This window comes from Triturus cristatus, chromosome 10, assembly GCF_964204655.1.
Source record: "Triturus cristatus chromosome 10, aTriCri1.1, whole genome shotgun sequence".
NCBI lineage: Eukaryota > Metazoa > Chordata > Amphibia > Caudata > Salamandridae > Triturus > Triturus cristatus.
The window spans coordinates 1,183,854,609-1,183,880,302 of record NC_140593.1 but is presented as its reverse complement, the minus strand read 5'-3'; positions in this window follow the sequence as shown (position 1 = coordinate 1,183,880,302).

Here is a 25,694-nt window from a genome sequence, read left to right as displayed (position 1 = left end):
AATTTGACTTGATTGAAGTGTCTTCCAGACACTTAGAGAGAATGAGGTCAAGAGAATGTATCTGTGAATAATAATCAGAATACTATGGTATGTTTAGACTCCTTTCTCAGTTTCTGTCTCATCGGGCCTAATATACACAGTCAGGATACTTACGCTAACAAGTCACAAACTACCTATGGTGAGCATCTAGAGTCTTCAACCTTCCCATCCTCTTGAACATAAGCGCTTGTCCACTAGAAGAAAAAGTATCGCAGTCTCTACCGTGAAGTAAAGTCATTCCGAATCCTCAGCCTAAAGGCCAGACCGTCTAGTTCTTTGTTCGATTTTGTGAAAAGTCTTCAATGTAGACTATTAATGATGTATGAGTGAAGCATTTCAGGGTGTTATACTGCTCTAGGTCCTGGACCATTTCTGCTCTTCACAGCCCCTGGTCCTGAAGCTCAGGAGTAGGCCTGGGCAGTGAACGTGGAGTTTACGGAGTTTTCTGCACTCTGTGGAGCTCGCGGAGTGCAGAAAACTCAGCTTTGCGATGTGCGGCTGAGTTTTTTCCCTGCTTGCGATCGCAAATGGTAATATCGCGATCGCAAACAGTAAGTTCGCGAGCGCGAACTGCCGCTCGGGTTGAATTTCTACACAAGCAGCAGGAATACCAGCACAGACTGCAGTTCACTTCACGGACTTCCGTGTAGCAAAACTCTGCGAACTATGCCCAGGCCTACTCAGGAGCCCCTTCAAGTCCTTTACTGATGCTGGTCTTGCCTCACCTCTCACTCTTCTGGTTTCACCACTCTCCTGAAACACTTACTGGCCTTGTTCTGGCCACTCCATGAGCTGAAAAAAAAGAAAGTAATTGGAATAGCTCAGCTTGCTCAGATGTGGCCGCGTGACATACAGCCAAAAACAGAAACACTTAACTTCATTCATTAGATTGTAGGTCACTTACTTATCGATAAATCAATATCTCCAGAGGGATTATTTTAACTGAATAAGGTGTCTATAAATATTTATGTATACACTGTCCACAGGACATAGAAAATGTTAATCTAGACATTTAAAAAAAAAATCTAAATCTTTGTCTTGCTTTCAGCCAAAAATTTGATTTTAACTGTTGAATGCAGAAGTTGCTCAATGCAGGGGTTAAGCAAAAATAGAGGTTTATTATTTGTAAAACAAATCTATGAAGAATCATGTTACAGGGTGGAGTTTATAAAAGAAGAATAAAAATAAATCTCATTATAGGACCATAAAATAGGGTAATGATGGATTTGTTTTGAAATACAAAAAAAATCGTTGAATAAAGATATAAAATACAGGCAAATAACAGTCGAAAGAGGGGGCCTAAATCATGAATTACTAAATGCAGTATACAAACTTATTGCCAAAGATCTCAGTTTCTCCTGCCTTTGCTATGCAGAAATCTCCATAAAGTTGGTGAAGATCTCCACCCATATAGGTACACGTTTTTGTAGTAAATATGAGATGGACAAGGGGGAGTGGCTGAGAAATGTGGAATATTTACTGCCTAATGGGTCAGTTTGAAAAAAAATGTAAGTAGGTGTTTAGAGAGGGGCATGCTAATACAAATACACACCCACAAAAGGGTAAGACAATTGCTGTTTCAAGCTACACTTCTAAAGTTACTATTACTCTGTAGGTGTCAATAAGGTGTAAATATCTTCCAGCCCAACCTTGTAGTAAATCAAGCATCACACATAAACACTCACAGGTACAGCAGCACATTTCCATTGAAAGCAACAGATGTATGTTGTTAAATTAATAACATTATTTTTACATTTACATTTACATTGAACCCTTTTAAAAATGGTCTCAATACTTGAAATCAATGCTGTAGGATCAAATCTGTGTCACAGTTATTGTATTATCTGTTATTGCTTTATGCAAAGCCAAATAAAGACTACTTTGACTGTATCACAGTATATTGTAGAACGATTGAACAGCTAATGGACTGATGACTAAATGAAACTGAGGTTATATAGCCATGCAAACCCTAATGTTTAATTGTGGTCAAACCAGTAATGGGTTGGACTTTAAGATTCAAAAGAGGGAAGCAAGAGAATATGGAGGTGAAGACAGAGGCTCTTGGAGAGTCCAAACAAATTATGATAATAACTACATTAGTGTAAGTATGATGTATGGTATTCCTGTGTTCATATTGGGTCTAATTCACACAAAAAAACATACAACTAAAATAGTACACATAATTCTACACACAGTTGTAGGTGTGTGTATTTTGGAATATGCAAAGTATTCTGAGGAGTTGATCTGGAAAGCTGTTCAAGTCACAACATTCTAGATGTCCTAACAATAATGTCATGAAATAGTTTATAACAATGATATTCCCTGAAATACAGAATTACAAGCCAAGTGTGATTGTGCATTAAGGAAGTCCGCATCTATGTGCAATTTGCTTCTCCGTGGGGAACAATATTTCCGTATGGAGAAACCCTTTCTCCTACACTCCCATGAACTTTGGAGGTATTCCATTGCCCCTCCTATCTTGGAAAAATATTTACCCTAGATCATTGCGTGAACCAACCTGTGACCATTTCTAGACTTGAAAAGGGTCAGAGAGCAGTTTTTGAATTTTCATAAACTGATGTGTTTTTGGGCAGTCACAAAGTCCAAATCAAACTGCAGCACCCATTTTGCACTGCTTCAATGTCAATTTTATAGCAAGACAGGTAGGTTAGCAATGCATGGCTCCTTCACAGCCGCACCTTCAATGACTAGACTGTAGTCCCAAATAACCCCATATTATTCCTTTGGTTTACATTTTTCCTTACAGCTGTTTTTCTCTATTGAATGTTGGTCCTTGCAAGCTAAGTACCTTCCCTGCTGGCTCTGATTGGTGGTTCGCTGGAGATTGTCATTGTTTGTAGATTCGGTTATCACTGAATGTGTGAGCAGCCTTTGGTTTTGTAGGTGTTTGTTCCAAGACAGATTGTTTACTATGTAGGTTGTTGAATTGTAAACGTGCAGTCTAGTGGGGGATTTTAGATTAGGTGATATAAGGCACTGAATGCTAGTGTTTTATTCTCAGTAGAATTAAGGTGAACTTATTTTTGTTAAGTTACAGCATGCAACTCTGATCACAAGGCAACCGCGTGATTAACGGCACACAGAGTAGAGTGTGAGCGCCATTCTGCATCGGAAAGGGGGGCTTGTTCATTTTCATTCCTTGACTACACAGCTCATGCACTGTGCTACAATATGTATTGTTTATATTTCAGTAGGTTTACAACATACCCACAACATACATTTGTTGTTTTCGTGGTCACTCTCATTTGACATCTTTCGATTGCTTCGCTCCCACATGCTTCTCTTCCTTTCTTTTGTTAGCTCGCCCTTTGACATGGACCAAGAACATATGTTTTTCCTGATCCGTTTGAAACACACTATGTTTTATTTTATAAGCGTTTCTGTATTATTCCTGGACGTGCAATGTGCTTTCTTACTTTTCACACAGGCATACAACTTATAATTTATGTTGCTTTCACCCTGCCTGCTGTCTCTAGTGACACTTTAGTCACTTACACCAACACCTGTACTACTCTATGCCACTCTATTCTGCACTACTCCACCCTACACCACTCCACTCTCTGCCACTCTATTCTACACCACTGCACTGCACTCTACTCTACCTCACTTTATGCTACTCCACCCTATGCCATTCTACTGTACATCACTCTACTCTATGCTACTCCTCTCTACACTATGCCACTCCGGTCCACACAATGCCACTCTACAGCACTCTATACCACTCCACTCTAAGCGAGCGTACTGTATGCCATTCTACACCACCCTACGGCACTCCACTCCGTTCTACATCACTCTACTCTACGTCACTCTACTCTATGTCACTCCACTCTATATCACTCCACGTCCCCCATACCACTCTAAACCACTCCACTCTATGCCACTCCATTCTGCACCACTGTACTCTATTCTGCTCTACTCAATACCACTCTACACTACTTTACTCTACAGCACTGTACTCTACGCAATTCTACTCTATTCCACTCTACACCACTCACCTCTATGCCGCTCCATTGCACTCTACACCACTCTATGCCACTCTGCTCTTTGCCACTCTACTCTATGACACTCTGCTCTATACCACTCTGCTCTACACCACTGCATTCTACTCCACACAATGCCACTCTACATCTCTTTAGGCCACCAAACACAGCGCCACTCCGCTCTACTCCACTCTACACAACTATATGCTACTCTTCTCAATGCCAGTCTATCCACTCCCCTCCAAAATACACCACTCCACTCTTATCTATGCCACCCCATATACATAGATAGTATACACTATACCCCTCCAGTTTACTCAACGATACTCCACTCTATGACACTCCACTCCACCCTCTCCACTCTACACCACACTACATCACTCCATTCTATACTACGCCACCCCATTGCATGCAATACCACTCTACACTACCCTACACCACTCCACTGTACAGCACTCTACCCCATGCCTCATTACTCTATGACACTATGCCATGCCACTCTACTCTATGCCACTCTACTCTATGCCACTTCAAGCCACTTCAAGCCATTCCATTGGACAACACTCTACAAACTCCACTCCTTGCCTCTCTCCTCCATGGCACTCTACTCACTCCAGTCCACACTACTACACACCACTCTATGCCACTCTAATCTCCGGCACTCTACTCTACTCCACACTACACCACTCCCTTTTTAAGCCACTCTACTCCCCTCTCCTCCACTCTATGCCACTCCACTCTACTCTATACCATCTACTCAATGCCACTCTGTGCTACTCTATGCTACCCGCATTCTACACCACTCTAGACAAGTCAATTCTATGCCACTCTTTTCTACACCATACTAGTCTGCGCCACTATATGCCACGCCACGCCATTCCAGACTACTTCATTCTAAGCCACTCCACTCTTCCTCACTCCATCTACACCACTCCACACCACTTCACATCACATAATGCTAATTGACAGTACTCTATGCCACTCCACTCTGTGCTACTCTACCCTACACAACTCCACTCTACGCCACTCCGCTCTGCTCTATGCCCCACCCTATCCCACTCTACTGTACACCACTTCAGTCAATATCAATCTACTCTGTGCCACTGTACTTTACACCACTCTAGTCTATGACACTCCAGTCTACACCAGTGTACGCCCCTCCAAGCCACTACACTCTATGGCACTCTACTCTATGGTACTCTACATTATGCCACTTCCTTCTATGCCACCCCACTCTACCCCATGCCACTCTATGCTACACTCTACCCTATGCCAATCTATGCCACATCACTCTACTACATGAGACTCTACTCCAGCCCACTGTGGAAAAACAGCACTACTGCAAAAACCGCTAAACTTAATTACACAAAATATGCCAGGAAGCTAGATCTTGGTACAGAGAAAAGGCTTTTTGTGATTTGGTGTAATCTATTCAGTAGTTTTTGAGGAATAAAGGTACAAATATATTTGCATATCAGGATGATTGGGTTCAAGGGGCTCTCACAGGAGTCCTGCAAGCTCAGCTTAACAATATAGAGTGTTTTGATTGGCCTAGGGGGCTTTTTCTTTTCCTTTGGTCCACCTCACAAGCACTCTGATTAGCTGATCGCAATATAAAAAATGGCCTAATGGTTAGAGGGTTGAACTCGAAGCTGGGGAACCGGTTTGTATCTCATCAGGGATGCTCAACATCCTGTGATTGTGGGCAAGTCACTTAATCTCCCCGTGCCTAGCTAAATGAATATGTTGGTCTGTAACACTAATGGTGCTCATGTAAAGCACTTGAATACCTTTGGGCTGATTTTGCACTATTTAAAACTAAAAAAATAAAAATGTTAGGGCAGGGATTGCAGGACCCCAGGGACTTAGCCCCCTGTTCTAAGGTTACCCCTCCCCCCAAAGCCCTTCGGCAGAGTCCCAGACTCCCCTAGGACCAAAATGTAAAAAAAAAATAGTTTTTCTGTGATTCCTCAGTACTCTAGCTGGATCACTGGGAAAAAATGAAAATGCAGGCTGACATTTCTTTTAGAATGAATACAACCACAGGGTGGGCCAGGGCATGGGGTCAATATATAACATTATTGGGGAGGGGCGTGCATGGGACCCCCTCCCTGAGCCAAACACATCCCCGGAGAACCCATCACTCGGGACCTGGCATCAATAGTAGAGGGGAAGGGCGCACAGCCTCACTCCCGAAGCTAATCGCGGAAGGGCCCAGAATCAATAGCACGGGGGAATGGGGGACACAGCCTCAGTCCCTCAGCAGATCACAGTCCTAGGAATTCCATTCCCTGGGGCCTAGAATCAACTGTAAAGGGAAGGGGGCTTATGGCCCCCTCCATGAATGCACCATGGTCCCAGGACCCCATTCCTTGGGGCCAGCCACAATTGTTAAAGTAGAGGAAGGCACCAGGCTCCACTCCCTGAGTACCCCTAGCTTTACTGTGGTGTTCCAGTCAGCCCATCCCTGGGACACCATTTCCCTTCCCGTAAGAGCACAGCGAAAGCTCCATAAATGTTCCCGCTAGGTGGGAAAGGACATTTGTTTCCCTGCCTGCCCTCCGGTGAGCAGGGAAACTCAGATTGCTCCCACCCAGTGGAAGCAGTGAAAAATACCTGCTACCAAAAGGCGGGTGCAATGCCAGCTCCCACAGCAACCTCAGTGTGCGCATGCAGGAAGCTGTCAGGGCCACGGGGGCCCGAGCCCCTCCTCCAGCCACAAAACATTGTCATGATCATAGACCCATTTACACCATGCTCTGTTATACACTAGGGGCCTTATGTAGGTGGGCTGGCATTTACCACTTCATAAATACCGAATCATACCGATTCGGTATTTATGAAGTGGTAAATGCTATGTAGGTAATTGGTCGGTAAATATTACCGATTCGGAAAAATTCGGTAATTACCGAATCGGTATTTACCGATTCGGTAATGAGGCATACCTTCCCATTGATGGGAAGGTATGCCTCATTACCGATTCGGTAAATACCGATTCGGTAATGGGGGGAGCACATGCAAGGGTGGCAGGGTGTCACATTGACACCCTGTTGCACCCCTGATTCGGCCATGTGTGCACATGTGGCACACATACATGCCCTAAGGGCATGTATGTCTGCCACATTGCACACTTCTAAGCGCTATAAAATGCGTTTACACATCCATTCATTATTTACCACCAACTATTAGTTGGTGGTAAATACCGACTCCAAACAACACCCACACACTCCCCCTACATCTCATTTCTGTATTCGGAATTTACCGAATCGGTAAAATTACCGATTCGGTAATTTTACCGATTCGGTAAATTACCGAATACAGAAATGAGCCCCCTACATGTCACAAGCCTAAATACCGGTCGGTAACGGTATAATTACCAAAAATCAGCCGTTACCGACCGGTATTTGGCTTCCTACATGAGGCCCTAGAAGAGGACAGAAAGGAGCCTTTTGTAAAACACAGTGACACAGGAAGAAATATGCAGAATTGACAAAATAATTAAAAGAGGAGGCGTTACAACTTTAACACACATTCACACCTCCCCACAGGTTGTGGCTCAGGGTAGGCTTCAAAATACTAATTTAAGTTTCAAATCGTGACTTGCTCTCATTCAGTTAAATAAACAAAATCACACTTCAGTTCATCACCAATTGTCTGCAGAACTCTCTGAAAAAGAAACAGATAAGTCATCTTCCAGGGAGATGTAATACGTAAATCGGCACTTCTGCCACTTCCGGATATTTAAGCAGCTCGGAGACAAACATTTCTTGCTTCTCAAACTTGAAAGTAACAGAAACTGCTGCTTTTGTTTGTGATGTATTTTTTCTTCAAGAAGGTGAAACCATTTCATTATGTTTAATTGTTTTTCCTAATGGAAGAAAGATTTATGTACCTTGAACTGTAAAGGAAGCTGGAGAAAGTTTGTAAATAACTGTTGTTTACACAGAACTAAATTTGTTCTGAGGCAAGTTGCTGAACATTTCTATTCTTATTTGAATTCCTTATTTTGTCAAAGATTAACTCTTCCTTACCATTGAAAGTTGGATCTGCCACTCCTGTTGTGCTAAGTTTGTGTTTTATAACATTTTACAAATTAATTTCAAATCAAACCAAATCAAATTAGTCTTTATTCGATATTTTCAATCATAAAAGACACAAATATAATACATGCAATATCATAAAATACCATAAAATACCTTAGGAAATAGTCATTGCAATTTAGAGTTCCTTAAAATATCATTAAAAAAGGAATTTTTTGTTAAAATTGTACGGTTCTATATAAAAGAATTTAATAAGATTTGATGGTAATAAAAATAGTGACTAGGATTGATATCCTTAGGGTTAAAAGAAAGATTTAAATCAACATATATAAAAAAAAAACAGATTATTCATGGGAGTACAATACACAGAGGATACACCTCACTAAATATATATGCAGATTAATTAATGCAGAGTAGTAACTGCGGTAGCCTCCAAACTGGTTCTTCTAAGGGCCCATGTCCAGCTCAGAAACTTCACCATAGCTATAGCTACGTCATCGCATGTATCCGTTTTCAAAATAGGCAATGCTGTTTGGCAAGATCTTGTGCCAAGGTTTAAACAGATCGGCTTGAGCCATTTATGTCAAGGACCCTTATATGCTGGGCACACAAACAATACATGAGCTATAGACTCTCCCATAGTTAGACACATAGGGCATTTAGTGTCCAAAACATTATGCTACTTTGACGTAAAGGATTTTATGGGGAGGGTACCCACTCTGAATTGGTCTCGCGATGAAATCCCAGTATGCTTCAGGCCTGGATACATACTTGTGTTCTAAAAAGATACCTGTGAAGGAGGTGCTACTCACCAATGACATGGACTTATAACTGACCATGTCCATATAAAGTGCTTTGTAATCATTTTTACTTGGAAACAAATAACCTACTGGGTCCTCCCACAAATTGCTAAGCCCCATATCAAGTAAAGTGCCCTTGATCTTTTGCAGCCAATTAATTTTTGAAGACGTGTCTGCTTCTCTAATATACTTTACTGCATTAGCATATGGTGCTAGCTCCGGTATTGTCCATAGTCTTCTCCAATAAGCCAGGGGTCTAAAACCCGCTGCCTCCTCAAATGAAGTACATCCCAAATCTAATAGGGTTTGAGAGGAGTCGATTGAGGGAGACTAGTTAGTGATCTCAGGAACTTATTTTGGGCAAGGACTAGGGGAGCTAGATTTTCGAAACCCCAAAGTTCTGCACCATAAATTACCAATGCCCTAATTTTCCCTTGATAAATTGTTAGAGCTGGCCCTACCGGTTTAGTATGGGAGAGTCGGTGTTCTTATAATAGGGCACCTGCTAGTTGATTATGCCTGAGGACTAACAAATCTATCTGGGATTTCCAGTTCATCCTCTTACCCATTGTTACACCCAAATATGTGAAGGTGTCAGTTTTCTCCAGGGACACATTGTTCATCATTACTCTGTCTTTTACTATTTTGTGTTTAAGCAACACCATGAACTTGGGGCCATATGTAGGAAACACTTTTGCGATCGCAAACACTGCGATTCGCAAGAATCTTGGTGTTTGCGATCGCAAAACTGACTGCACCTATGTAGGAGAGGTGTCCGCAGCAAAAAGTAGCGAATCGCTAATTTAGCGATTAGCAACTTTGCGTAAAGCTCAGTTTGCGATTAATTTAGCGTAATCGCAGTCTGCGTCACGGTATTTGCGGAAATCGCAATTACCGACATCGCAAATTGATTATTCGCTAAATCAGATTGTCAAAAAAATTGCAAATAGCGATTCATCAAAATTCGCAGTTTTACACTTCTCAATTACCACCAACTCTGAGCAGGTGGTAACCAAGTGCAACCTATTTAAACAGGCCCACAATGCCACAGGGACTTCACACCATGGCTGGGCTGTACGTGATAGCCAGGAGGCTGCGAATCAGGGATGCCATGCAGAGAAGGAGACGCCAGGAAAGGATCTACAGAACACGCATCACCCTCTTCCAACTGACCGATGAGGAGATCCATGTGAACTACAGGCTGCACCCACACAGCATCCTGGATTTAATAGAGGAGCTGACACCCATACTTCAACACCCCACACGCAGGGCACACTCCATTCCCACCCATGTGCAGGTGCTGTGCTCACTGCACCTCCTGGCATCAGGGAGTTTTCAGGGGGTCATTGCCACAGCAGGTGGTGTCTCGCAAAGTGCACTGTCGCGCTTCCTCCACGCTTTCTTGGATGCAATGGTACAGAGGCTGCATCACCACATACAATTTCCTAGCACACCACAGGCACTAGATCAGACCAAGCAGGATTTCTACCAAATTGCCCAATTCCCCCATGTCATTGGCTGCGTAGATGGGACCCATGTCGCAATCTCTCCCCCATCACATAATGAGTATGTATTTCGCAACAGGAAGTCATATCATTCCCTGAACGTCCAGGTAGTGTGCAATGCCCAACATGTAATCACTGATATTGTGGCCAAATACCCTGGAAGCACACACAACTCATTTATGTTTCGCCACTGTGCATTACATTGAAGACTCACAAATGGTGACTTTGGAGAGGGCTACCTGCTAGGTAAATGCATGCCAAACACACACAGAGGCATTAGAATGATGCAGTGGCAGGACACTATTGACCCTGAATCTGCTTATGTCCCGCAGGTGACAGTGTGTATGCTGTACGAGACTACATCCTCACACCGTACCTGAATCCAGCTACTGCAGGTGAAAGGAGGTACAACAACGCACACAGAGCCACACGCTGTGCCATTGAGAGGACCTTTGGAATCCTAAAGAGCCGTTTTCAATGCCTCCATAAGAGTGGAGGAGCGCTACAGTACAGCCCTGAGACATGTTGCAAGATAGTGGTTGCCTGTGCTATGCTACACAACATCGCTACCAAAAAAGGAACCCCAGTGGACCTGACAGACTCTGAATCATCAGATGAGGATGGACCAGCACCACATCGTGGTCCGGCAGGTGGTGATGGTGCTGCTGCCGGATGCATGAGATCACGCAAAACTACTTCTAAGTGAGTAATGAGGACATATTGCGACTGATTTTTTTCTTACAGGGATGTTTATTTCCTTATCTTCAGGAATGAAGGCATCATACATTGTGACTTTATAGTCCCTGCATGCACTTGTTTGTGTCACAGTGCACTAACTACCATCAGCCACTGAGTCATCATTGACTGTGTTGCGTCACACATGGCCATCAGTCCCTTGTGTCCCTTCACCTCCTCCGTGCACGGCCTGTTGAGTCTCGCTGTGCCTGCGCACTGCCCTCCCCGGAGTCATCATCCACTCTGCCCTGGCGTGCACTCCAGCGTCTGTCCTGTGGAATTGGGGGAGTGATGCTGCTCCTGCTTGATTGTTCATCAGTGTCCATGGCACCAAGTGTGCCTATGCCACCTGTGGCAGTTGCGCGCATCTGGTCCACCGCATGTGTGACTTGCACCAGTACCCTGCCAATGTCCTGGCAGCAGTGGGCCATCTCGTGCTGCATGCTGACACATCTTCTGGCCAGCAGGGATGTGGCGGTTGACTGGCGGTTCACTGCCCTGGTGTATAGGTCCTGCCGTGTGTGTAGGCGATGTCTCTCCCGGCGCCGGGCTGCCATGTCCCTCACGATCTCCCTGCACAGGCCCTCCAATGCACCAGTCATGGCCATTACACCTGCGCGCAACTCGGTCATGTTGTGGTTATGTGCAGCCATTTGGCGTTGGATTGACCGTATCCCCTTTACTTGCAGGCGCTGTTGCTTGAGCATGCTGCCCTCAAGGCCCGAGAACACCGTGTCCTCTTCACCAGGAGCAGTGCTGGTGGACGGGCATGCTCTGCGTCTTTTCCCTCTCCCTACTCTGGAGTGTTCAGGGGACTGTGGTTGGTGCTGTTCTGCAAGCTGCCTGTGCACTGGCTGTTGCTCCTCTGCTGTGTCTGGTGCCTGTGCCTCCAACAGTAGTAGTGGTGGAACGACATTGCGGTGCCTGCATGGTGATGTGCCTGCATCTCTGACTTCGCCCTGCTCCTCCTGGCCTGCCTCGTCCTCCATCTCAGCTGTTGCCTCTCATTCAGCCTCACTATCCTGTGTTGGTGGTGGTGCTGTGGATTGAATGGCACACATTAGTTCTGTGTCCTGTGTGGCATTTGTAATGCATCAGTTTTACACAATACATTCACATGGGTACTATCTGTCTTTGTCACTATCTGCATGATGGAGTCCTCCCTATTCCACCTGGCTGTGTCTCACTGGCACAGTTATCAGTGCATGTGACTACGTCTCCCATAATGCATTTCTAGGTGTGCTGTGTGACATGTACTGGAGTTGCAGTCAGGTTGCCTTATGGGGGTTGGGGAGGTATCAGTGTGTTTTGGCATGCATCTTACCTTGTCTGGCGTCTGTGTGTTCTGAGCTGTCCAGGTCAGCCACTCCACTCACACTCTCAGGCTGCAGTGTGCCCTCCACCAGCTCCTCCAGGGGCATTGGGTCTGTTGCAGTGGAAGGCCCCCCACCGTTTTTTTTGGACCCTGCAAGTCTTGTGGCCACCCTCTCCATTGACCTCTGCCACATGTCATACCACCTTTTTCGTAGGTCCTCGACACTGCGGTGTGTGACACCAATGGCATTTACTTTCTCTTGGATGTCACTCCATATCTTGCGCTTTCTGGCCTCTGGAACTCGTAGGGAACTTTTCCCAAAAAGGAGATCATGGCTGGTGACAACCTCCTGTGTGAGGACCTCCAGCTCCCTGTCACTGAATGTATGTTTCCTCTTCCTTGCAGGTTCATCATGCTGCTTCTCAGGTCCCTGGGACTCCATTTGGCTGGTTTCCAAAAGCTGTGCAAAACTGTTCTCCTCTCCACACAGGCTCTGACACAGCTACTGGCTCACGCACAGCTGCAGGCAATCAGGTGCAGCACAGGCAGTCACACTTCCTGGGTGTGATGTCATCATTCTGCACCTGAATTATTTTGCGATTCCTTATTTGCGATTTCGCAATTAAGGAATCGCTATTTGGGTAATCGCAATTATATTCTGCAATTTTATGGGAATCGCTAAATAATTGCGAAATTATGCCTACATGGGAATTTGCGATTCCAAAATTGCGATTTGCTAAAAAACGCAATTTGAGAATCGCAAATTCGGTTCTACCTACATATGGCCCTTGGTCTTGTCAACGTTAACTACTAGCTCATGGTCACTGCAAAAAACAGTAAATCTGTCGAGGGCACATTGCAGACCAGATTGAGTTTTAGAACGAATCAAAGTTTCGTCTGCAAACATTAACAATGGAACCCTCGAGCCGGCAAGAGTAAGGGCATCAGTTGGGTAGGCAGTATAATTTGAGATAACCTTGTTTATAAACAAGGAGAAAAGTGTAGGGGCCAGAACGCACCCTTGCCGTACCCCCTTATTTACTGGGAAGCAATCCGTTAATTCGCCCTGTTGTCCCCACCGTACCTGGGCATAGTTAGACTCATGCAGTTTAATGATAAAAAGTAGGAGCTCGGGGGGCATCCCTGCTTCCTTTAATGTGTCCCATAGCTTGTTTCTGGGCACCAGGTCGAATGCTGATTTTAGGTCTATAAATGCAGCATAAAGAGTCTCCCTGGCTAAAATCACAGTGCTCCAATAAATCATCATGAATCTAAAGACTTGATCGATAGTACTGACATAGGGGCGAAAACCCGCTTGATAGGTGGATAGAATTTCCTGATAATCTATTCATGTGTTTACTCTACTCAACACCAGTCTGGCCACTATCTTTTATAATGTGTCAATTAGGCTTATTGTCCTGTAATTACTTGGACTGGTGCAATCCCCTTTTTTGTGTATTGGGATTATTTCTGCCCCATGCCAGGATTCTGGTATGGGGCACCTCTAGCCAGAGCATCGGATATGATATGGATGTATTTTAGCCAATTCTTCCTATCGTGTTTAAATATGTTGGCCGAAATACAATCCGGGCCAGGGGCCCTGACTGCACCGTCCAAAACTCTTTCAATCTCCCCTATGCCAAAGGTTAAGACAATATCAGAGGTTATTTCAGGGTAGTGTATGGGGGTGCCTATTGTGGAAGCAAATTGGGCCTGATAGTGCAAAACCCATTGTTCTGGTGGCACATTATTGACTGGTACAGGCCCTTTGTCTCCGCTACCCCAAGGACTGTTTGCCAAAATTGCCCCCAGTTTTTACCATTACTTGCATGTAGCAGATCCTTCCATCTATTCTCATCAAAATTCTTCCTTGCCCTGCGTTGTACTTTTTTATATTCTAACCTTGCATTTTGACCTCCTGTGGTACTCCCAACCTAATTGCTTGAGAGAGGTGCCTAAAAGCAGTCCTGCATGCCCCAATATACCATTCAGCTGATTTTTGAATTACATGCCTAGTAGATCTTTTGTGTTTAGTAAAAAAAACTTTCAGTTTAACAAAGAGGTCCTCATGTACCTTCATGACGACAGGAAGAGAGTCATCATGAGTATCTAGAGTGGAGAGAGTTGTTAATGTACTTTTAAGAGATAGCTTTATGAGATCTAAAGTGGCTGTCACTGTTTCGGTACTTGCCCTTGGTGGATCCTGGCCCTTTAAATCTAGAGTTAACAATAATGGGTAGTGGTCACCCTCCATTCTACGTAGGATCTTCATATCCAGAAGTCTTGACCATAATTCTGAATTGATTAGAAAGTATTCAATTCTGCTACTTCTTATCCCATTATTAAAAGTGTGGGTGCCTTCGCTGTCTGATATCGACCTCCCATTAACAGCCCTTAGAGCCCTCTCCAAGCATAAGCTTTTTAGCTGAAGAGCCGCCTCAGTCCATTTATTAATTGGGGGCAGCGTTAAAAGCCGAACCCCCCAATTAGAATCCTCATCACTGCTAAGACTGCAATCTTCATGGGCGAGGGGCTCAAGTGTGCAGTTGAAGTCACCTTCAATTGCCAAATGTTTTTCCCCTTTCATGGCTTCAATAAAGGTATCCAACTGGGAGACAGTTGATGATGCTTTCCCACCCGCTATCCCTCTTGCATACACATTGATCAATATAGGATCTGGCTCAAATTTCGATCGAACTTTAATGGCCAGAATGTCTGGGCTGTCAATTATTAACTCTTCGACCTGATAGCCTATCTGTTGTCTAACCCACATAATCAGCCCCCCACAGGGTCTCCCTTTATGTCTAGCAGTTGCCAGTTTACCGAAGGCCAGATAACCAGGATGGAAAATCATGTTCAATGACGAAGTCTCCTGGAAAACAATGATGTCATGCCCCTCTATGAAACATGACCAATCAGATGACGTTATCTTAGATGGTAGGCCGGCAATATTCCAAGATATCAATGTTAGTGAGGAAGAGGTCGGACTACCACCCAAAGCTAGGGATATCGGGATCTCCGTACTCTCTGAATGGTTGGAATTTATTATCTGTAATCCCGCATTAGTGACGGGAGAGAGAATAGGCAGAATATCGGCGTTCTCTGCCAGAATTGGGGTGACTGATTGTAGTCAGTCGCATGCATCTAGGTCAGACAGAGGGGCAAATCTATTAGCAAGATTTAAATATAAGGATCTAAATATGCTTCTGGGGGGGCCCAGGGCTGTCTCGCTACTCTTGGTGGGCCCCTCCCTATTAAGGGGTGGAGATGGGGTCTATAGAAGAATCCTAATGACAGGACAGAGATTTTGTCAGAATGACTTTCTAAGTTTTTACCCAATCGATCCAAGAGAAGTCTAACAACGCATACATTAATAAAATTGACAACTACACAATCTCCCCTCCCTTCTTTCCTGGAGGGTCCTATCCAAGCAGATCGTCTGGCCATGATCATCTGATTATAAATATCCCCGTCCCAAATCCCAACACCCTTCAGTTGTCTGTTCAACCAGTGCATGACTTTAAATAGTAATTGTTCAGTGGTTTCAGTCTGACCTTCCCGCAATACTGGGACATTCCTCAGGACCACCACCAGCAGAGCGGCTGCCGGAGGAAGGTGTAGGGTCAGAGGACTTGCTAAAGCTGTACTATGATCCAATCTTCCATGCTTTGTCGAGGGTTCTGGACCATATGTCCCTGGTAAAGAACTGTCCTGTCTTAATATAGTGCAGCTAGTATTTGGGTTTGCCATTGGCACGTTGTTAGCTGCTGTTGCTGCAGAGGAGCGCTCATCACCCGGAGAACTTGAGGTGGATTGAGCGAATTCACTCGACATGTTCCCTATCTCAGCGATGTTCTTAGTCATAGCAACCGTAGAAACATCAAGATTTGTAGCTGTGGTGAGGGTCTTCCTAGAGGATAACGAGTTCATTACAGATAGTTTTGTGGATTTGGGTTTGACAGTGCAGTGTTACTTGACTTGCAGGGTATAGGCGCTAATGGCAACTTGGTTTGAGCAAATAATCCCTCAAGGACACAGAGATTAGATTTAGCCTGTAATTCAAAGTTGTTTAGTCTTTCCTTAATCTGGCTCAGTCTATAGATGATAGGGTTTAGAGATGTCAAGAGTAAGTTTTCCAAACTCTTCCACGTAGCCTCATTAGCATCAGGGCATAAATCGCCTGTTGGGTCAAAATTCAGAGCTCCAGCAGTAGGGGGGGCACTGTCTGCTATAATAGATGGATCTAATGTGGCGCCTCCTGCAATTATATTTGTCCTGGGAATTTTTGCGGTTTTTGGTCTCTGTGGACCCCCTCCCCTCTTCCTCTTTACTGTGGGTTCTGGGATTACTTCGAGGCTTTTATTTTTAGTTAGGGGCACAGACCTCATAGAAATTTGTTGGAGTGGGCTAATTGCAGCACTCTCTTGCACGATCTCAGCAGATAACTGTGTGATAGGCGCTTCCAATGACCCGTTTAAAGGCTGTAAAAGGTCACTCGCCATATTAGCATTACCAATAGCAGTAATAGGGCAACGGTCGGTGGTGTGTGCAGAGGCAAGGCCACCCATAGATGATCTTTTAGACAGTAGAGGTTCAAGGGATAGGCAGTGCTCTGTGATTGCTATCTCATGTTCTAGAACTGATCCAGTGTCCCCGCCACGCTTCCACTGGGTAGCGCGCTTCACCCCTTTCCCTCACGCTTGTTCATCTTAGAGCGTAGTTTAATATCTGTTCGGAGGACCTGATTAATTGTGAGCTTTGATATAGACAGAGTATGAATATATTAGCAAGACTGACCTTAAGTTGGTTGGGCACTCAGAGGGGGGGCCCAGTGCAGTCACCTCCGGTCACTGAAGGGCTCAGACGTACCCGCCTTTGGCCCGTGCTTCGCCCGGCGCGCGCCCGTGCGCGTTCCGTGAAGCGGGTGCCGCGAGGCGTGATGTAGGCTTTTCCCTGGGCGCTCACCTGCGGCACATTGATGGCAGATAGGGCTTCCTGGGACTTGCAGTCCCCTCAATTACACAGCGTCCTCCACTAGCTCCAGCGATGTGGCTCCCGCGAAGCGGGTGCCGCGTGGCGTGATGTAGGCTTTCCCCTGGGCACTCAGCTGTGGCACGTTGATGGCAGGCAGGGCTTCCTGGGATTTGCAGTCCCCTCAATTACACAGCGTCCTCCACCAGCTCCAGCGATGCAGCTGTAATTTCACTCCTGTGGAGGTCTTGCAGACAGTGCTTGCACGCTGATATTTGACCTAGACCTTCAGCCAAGGACGCGATTTCAAAATAGAGGAGGTGCTTGTGAGTCGGAAACAGTCACTTCAGCCAAATTAATTTCTAAACTGAACGCAATACGCATTTACACAGACCTTACATTTGTTATATACCTTTTAGGAGCATTATTTTAAAGACATCAGCTATCAGAGAAACTCATTGTGAGATAGATAAGATATTCTGACAGGTATTAAAATAAGGGTAAATTTCTATAGACTTTCATTTGAATATTTAATCTGATCCTTACTACAAGGCTTATATTCTGTTGTGTGTATAAAGCACATCATAATCCGCTACACCGCCAGCAGAAGTTTCTCTTCCCCTACCCTCTTCCCCAGGGTGTCCTATAGTTAATTTGTGTATTTTGTTTGAACTTACGGAGACAAAGGTAAGAGAGTAAGGGCAAAAACCTTTTTCCATGATTCTCCTGCAGAGGTTGAAATCCAGGGTACCCGTATTAGGGCCCGGGGATTGGGTCCTTTGGTTTTAAAGGCTCGGGTAGGGGGGGTCACACACCCCATCCCCCACTAGTGGCAGAGTCTCCGAGGCCATAAAGCCTAGGGGAGGTGGCTACACGCCCCTCCCTGTAATAAAAAATTAAGGATCCGGGACATGTTGTCCCAAGGGCACATAAATGGTCGGGGAGGGGACCTAGAGCTAGCCTCCCCATAAGAAAGAATACTGCCCTGAGATGGTGTCCTTGCAACCTGTAAAGGCTTGGACAGGGAGCTGCATGCCCCCATCCTCAATAATTATAACAAAGAGTGTCCTGGGTGGGCATCAGGATACAAAAATGAATAATAAATGAGCAGCGGAGGCATTCATTTTTATTCACTGCTCCTCGAAGGAACACAACATAATGCCCTGCCAGTGCCTTTTTGTTTATATTTTCATGCACATATATGTACACATATATTGTCAAAACAAAAAAGGCTCTACCTATGGAAACTAGATCCTAACTATAAGTACCCACTGGCGACCACCACCGGTAGGTACGGTTGTTACAGTCAAAACACGTTTGGTAGTGGCAGAAAATAAAACTTAAAAACTACACACAGCGTCGTCATTTGTGTGAAGTGGATTTATAGGACCCGTTCTCAAGAGGTCTGAGCGACGACGCAACTCTCGATCAGGCGTGGCAAGGAATGCTTGAGGAGGACGAGAGAAAAAAAAAAAATATATTTTAACTTTTTCAGAGAGTAAAAATCAAATTAAAAATACATTAACATTTCTTTTTTTGTTTTTATACAGAATAATTTGTTTTTTCTGTTTAACCATGATTCAGTGATTCATAATATAGTACATAATAAAACCTATTTATATAAAGAAACCCCTATACTATAGTCAGCCTCATACCACAATTAACTCACAAGACATCACAACCTAACTTGCCATGCTCACGCATTCATACTTCACACACATATCTCATCCTTCCTCATATAAGTCCCTATTGTTGTGAGCCACCTCTCTCCCCAAGTCTCCAGCCTCCTCCATGAGGCAAAGCCTCGCACAGTAGTAGCAGGATTTCTGGGGCGTATGGACACTTAATATGCGCCCCTCTCAGACTCCTATTCCAACACAGACGCGCCGTTCGTAATTCCAGAGGAAGGTGTTTGTTCACATGGGGAGCTTTAGCACAATCTGGGATATCAATCTCGATGGTGGGAAATCGTCTTGCAGCTCTTCCACCCCCCTAAGCCTGCCCGCCACACATTTAGGGAGCCATTGTAGCTGTGCCGCCAGGTAATAGTTCTCAAAATTAGGTATGGGCAGTCACCCCTGTGGTCTTGGCCTCATAAGCACTCCCAGAGCTAATCTTAGCCTTCCAGTCCTGCATAAAAAGCCAGAGATCAGTGATTTGAGCTGGGTGAAAATCTTCGCTGGAATCTAGACCGGCAACGTCCCAAAATAATACAGTAGTCTCAGTAGCGTAATCATTTTAAGAAGAGCTACTCGGCCAATCACCGACAACGGAAGGGTTCCCCAAAAGTCAAAGCTACTTTTCGCCCCCCTTATGGCTCTCCCGATGGTACCCTCCAAAAAGTCTTCCTGGGTGTGGTAAATTTGCGTACCGAGGTACGCCAAGCAGCTGTCTTCCCATCTCACTCCGTCTGTCTCTTGCGGACCCACTCTATGCCCTTTTGTAGGGAAAAGGCAGGACTTTGCCCAATTTACTTTGAGCCCCGCGATCCCACCGAGGTCCCGCAGCAACCCCTTAGCTCCCGACAGTGCCACTCTCGAGTCTGCCAGAAACATAAATAAGTTATCTGCAGAAAGCGAGATGTGATGAGTTTGCCCATCAACTTTGAGGCCTTGATAGTGCTGTCCCGTTCTTGTCTGAGCCCCTAGCGGCTCCATGGCCTAAGCAAACAAAAGGGGTTAAAGCGGGTACCCCTGCCTCGTCCCTCAGCCAAATCTGCAGGCATCCAAAATTAGCGCCCCAGTTTTAACCCTGGCAGTGGAATCCATGTACAAAAGAGCCATCCATTTCACGAATTCCTGTCCTATCCCGAATTTCCGCATCACTTGGAACAGATAGAGCCATTCAAGGCTGTCAAATGCCTTTACAATATCCACCGAAAAGACAACCGCTTTCTTTTTCTGGTAGGAGTCTGCTTCCAGAACCCGGAGGAGCTGCTGAACATTTATGGCTGTGTTTCTGGTGGGAATAAACCTCGCCTGATCTTTGTGGATTAAGGTTGTCATATAGGGGAGGAGCAAATACAGCCAAAATAGTCTAAATTAGGCATTGAGAGCGGCTGATAAGCCAAACTGTCCCAGGCCGGCTTCCCAGGCTTAAGAAGTGGGGTCATAATTGCTTCCCACATTGTGACCGGGAGATGCCCCACCCTTTTCACTTCATTATATAGCTGCATGAGTCTTGGTGCTAAAAGCTCAATAAATTCTAAATATAATTCGGACGGCAGCCCATCTGTTCCTGCCATTTTATTTCTGGCCATACTTTTAACAGCCCCTCTCTCCTCACCCATCTCCACTTCCCGGCCCAGAATGGCCGCTATGTCCTCCTCCAATACTGGCAATTCTGCATCTCCCAGAAATGTAACTAGGGCTTCACCCTCCCATTCTGTCCTACTCCTATATAGTTCTGTGTAGTAATCATGGAACAAATTGTTAATCCCTTACTGACCATAACATACTTCCCCATTCTGTTCTCTGAGTTCAACAATTACTGATCCTCTCGTAGCTGGATTAGCCAGCCAGGCCAACAGGGACCCAGACTTGTCCCACTCAGTATGGGCTCTAGTGATATATTGTTTGTAATCAAAGCAGCATAGACGCTCAATGTCTGCTGAAACTGCGTCCCTGTCCTTTAAGAGCTCCTCTTGCTTGTCTGCCCTCCCAGGTCTTTCTCATTCTAACTCCCGCAGTTTGTGATCCGCCCTTTGTATATCCTGCCACAGCACTTTGTTCACCCCTATCGTCTCCAAGATGCACCACCCTCAGATGACCGACTTAAAAGCATCCCACTCTACTAGTAAGTTTGTCGCTGTATTGGCATTGGTCTGAAAGTACTGCTGAATAGCAGTGCCCACCGTCTGGTGGAAAACCTGATCCTCTAACACGTCGGGTTGCAAACGCCATGTGGGTATTTTGGGCTTTGACCGTGACCATCTAATTCTGAGTAATAATAGATTGATTGATTGATGTGAAACTTATATAGCGCAACTGTCACCCTACGGGCATCCTGGCGCTTTAGACTGGAGAAACATACCAAGGGGATAGTGGGAGAATCAGGGGAAAGGCGCAGGTTTAGACTTTGGGATACAGCCAGGTATTAAGCCCCTTGCGAAATTCGAGTAGGGAATTGCACTGCCTCAGATTCTGAGGGAGTTTATTCCACATGCCAGAAGCCACTATGCTGAAAGCCCTTCCACCCACCCTGGAGCGTTTAAATCTTAGGACTACCAGTAAACCAGCTGTGGATGAACGGAGCTGCCTGATGGATTGATGACGAGCAAACTTTGCCTGTAGGGGGACTGGACCCAGTCCATGCACTGCTCTAAAAACCAGACACAAGGACTTAAAGGAGACCCTTTCCTTCAGAGGTAGCCAATGTAGGTCCCTCAGTGCTCCAGTAGCTGAAGAGCTACGTCGTCTATCAAGAACCAATTTGGCTGCAGCTGACTGGATCCTGTGCAATCCCTGGAAGATATACTGCGGGCCCCTAAATATAGGGAATTGCAATAGTCCAGCCTGCTTATCACCGTACTGCGTACCACCGTAGCTCGCGACTCCCTAGGAAGTAAGGGTAGAATGCTGCGTAGCAGATGTAGAAGGGCAAAGCAAACGTTAGCGGTCTTATTGGCCTGGGATACCATCTGGAGGTCATCATCAATAATCACCCCGAGATTGCGTACCTTGCTGACCGGAATCAGAGGTTCTTCCTCTGGAGTAAGTCTGAACTCAGAGGGAAGATGTTTAGGTATCCTGGTTGGCGAGCAGAAGACCACCTCCGTTTTTCCACTATTGAACTGTAGAGAGTTCTTTCTTAGCCTGTCCGTGGTCTGCTGCATACATTGCTGGAATAAATCCATAGACAGTGCGTCATCCCCTTCTAAGGAGAAGGCCAGCTGCGTATCGTCAGCATAGTTCACCAGGCTGACTCCAAAGGATTTAATTAGAGGGAACAGGGGACGCAAGTATATATTAAAAAGGATAGGACTAATCGCAGATCCCTGCGGCACCCCGTGCACAACTGGAGACCTGCTGGAGGAGAAAGGTGTTAAGGTGACTACCTGCTGTCTGCCTTCTAGGTAGGATTGAAGCCATTGCAGCGCCCTGCCATTAACACCTATCAGCTTTAGTCTCTCCACTAGAACTGGGTCGCTCACCGTGTCGAACGCGGCCGACATATCGAGAAGCACTAGGATCATGGCATTCCCGTTGTCGGCACGCATTCGAAGGTTGTCCAGCATGGTAGTCAGAGCCGTCTCAGTTCCATGGCCAGGATGAAAGCCAAACTGGTCACTGTAAAGCAGGTGGTTCTCCTCCAGAAAGCAGGACAATGTCTTGCTCACTGTTTTTTCTAGGATTTTCGCCGGATATAGTAAAAGCGAAATAGGCCTAAAGTTAGCTGGTATCAAGGGGTCCAGATTCGGTTTCTTAATCAGTGGGGTCACCACTGCTAGTTTCCAGCAATCCGGCACAGATCCAGCCTCCAAGGACTGGTTACAGATCAGCCTCAGCCATGGAAAGGTATTACGACCATATGATTTCCATATTTTGTGAGGGAAAGGATCTAAAGGGGAGCCAGAGGACACCCTTTGTACCAGGCTGTCAAAGGCCACTTGCAATAGAGTTTGAAAGCTGTCAAGGGTCGCGGTCAGTGGTAGATCTCCATCAGCCGAACTGCCTATTTCCTCAGTACCATCCTGAGTGTTGTCCTGTATCGTGTTGACTATGTTAGCAATTTTTTCCTGGAAAAAGGAGGCAATTTCATTACATAGGGCTTGCGAGGGTGCTACTCTATTTTTTATGCAAGCCGGGGTTGAGAGGTCCTGAACAATCCTAAAAAGGGCTTTAGTCCTGTTCGATGCCTGGGTAATTGAGCTGGCATAGAAATCTGCCTTGGACCTCAAGATTAGAGCTTTGTATTGTTGTTGGATCAGTCTCAAATCTTTTTTATCGTCCTCGGCATAGTTTTTCCTCCATTTCCTCTCTGCTTTCCTTCGGGAAAGTCTGAGTTGTTGCAATTCTTCATTTTACCAGGGTGCTGACCTTTTTCTCCCCTTCTTTAGTAGCTTTATAAGAATAGTTTGATCTAGGATCTCAGTTATATGCCCAGTGATTGATCTATAGTTTTCATCCACTGACTTGGCGAAAGAGAAGTAGCTGACATCCAGAGATGTAGTTAGGGAGTCAACTTTGGCCAGTTTGGCCCATTCTCTGTCCTTCCTATAGGAGAACTGCTGGCTGGACTTATTCTTCCAACACGGCATCATAATGCTCAGGTGTATAAGAGAATGGTCTGTCCAGTTCAGGGGTGTTATATTTAGTATCCTAGTTGTCGCTGGATTAGCGAATACCAGGTCCAGAATATGCCCCTTCTGATGTGTTGGACTTACCACCAGTTGGTGGAGATTCAAGTTGGTGCATGTCTAATGAAGGTCCAGCAGTTGGCCACAAAGACCTCCATCCTCTCTGAGGTTAAAGTCGCCTAGTATAATCATATTAGAATGTGCAAGTTTTAGGTTAATAATAGTGTCAGCGAGAAGGTGGAAATGTGTGGTCGCACCCGGGGGCCTATAGCATAGCATCCCCGTAAGTATGCTCCCGCTAGGAGACTGTAATGAGAATCCCATTATTTCTATCCCCCCTACCTCATCAATCTGAAAGGGTATAAAGTCTAGAGCATCTTTGAAAATCAATCCCACTCCTTCTCCTCTGCCCGTAATTCGAGGTTTGTGAATGATTTCATATCTGCTAGGGCAAGCACTGCTCATTCCTACAGTCGACTCAGCAGTGGTCCACGTTTCCGTTATAAAGAGTGCATCTAACATCAGGTCTTCCAGGAGGCCCAAGACCTCCGAGAAATGCTTAACAAGCGAACGGCTATTAATCAGCCCACAGGTGAGGGTATCTCCCGTTATTACCTTAGCACACATTGTCGGGAAGTTGTGACCTTCGAATATATTCAACCGCAGTAGTTGTTCTCTGCTATATGTCAACTGCCCTTGGTGGCCTTCTAAGCGGGCAGCGCTGCTGGCGCTGGGAGTGTCCGGGGTGCGGACGGTCGCAGACGGGCTTGCCTCTGGCGCGCCTCCGGTCGCGCCGTTGGCGCGACCGCTGAGCGCGCGCGCTGTGCGCTTGCATTTACCGACTTAAATAGGTCGATGTAGATGTTCCCCAGCAGCTAGGACGCCTCCCAAGATGGCGTCTGAGGATGGCAAAATGTCAGGTTCTCACACCCAAGATGGCGCTACCAATAATAGCGAGTGTTATCACGCTAAAGCAGCGTGTGAGATATCGTTTTTTACAGTGCAGGTAAGCGGAATGGCGGTGTGTGTGACAGTTTTGGCAAAACTATTAAAACGCGAAATACCCAATAACAGGGCAAACAATGAGCAATTAAAACAAGGGAGAGCAACACCTCTCGGCGAGTTGAGATTTAAAACAGGCAGCCACAGCAACTCTTTCATTCACGCTATCTCTCTGGCAATGAACTCAGTCATCTGGGGCTGCGCGCTTGCATTTACCGACTTAATTAGGTCGATGTAGATGTTCCCCAGCAGCTAGGACGCCTCCCAAGATAGCGTCTGAGGATGGCAAAATGTCAGGTTCTCACACCCAAGATGGCGCCACCAATAATAGTGAGTGTTATCACGCTAAAGCAGCGTGTGAGATATCGTTTTTTACAGATTGTGGTCCGAAATTGTTCTTGTGAAGTATTCACTGGAGTGTATACCTCATGTACATCTGGGGAGCAAAGGATAGTATCCAGACGGACATGTAAGTCATGTAAAGCGGAGAAAAAGGAGTAATCTTTATCTGCCGGGTGCTGAGCTCTCCATGCTTCCACCAATCCCCACCTCTGCTGCCAACGTCACCTCGCTTCTGCTATCTCATGTATAGGTGCATCAGGAAGTGGTGGATGTGTGCGATCAAGTACCACATCAGTGATAGAATTAAAATCCCCCCTAATATCACTGAACCTGTCAATACTGATGCCAATTTCTCAGGGAGCTGTGACAGACAGGCAGTCTTTTCCGAATTAGGTGCATACAGACTCCCTATCACTATGTCTCTACCATATAACCACCCGGTCACCACCACATACCTCCCCTCCGGGTCTATAACCTGGCCCGTACATTACAATGGCACACCCACTCTCACCCATATCAATACTCCCCTGGCGAATGATGAATATTAGTGCCCACTTCAGCGGCGCTGCAGTGCCGCCCCTTCCATGAGTCTCCTGAAGCAATGCAATTTTAACCCCCCTCTGGATCAAGTATGCATGAATTTTAT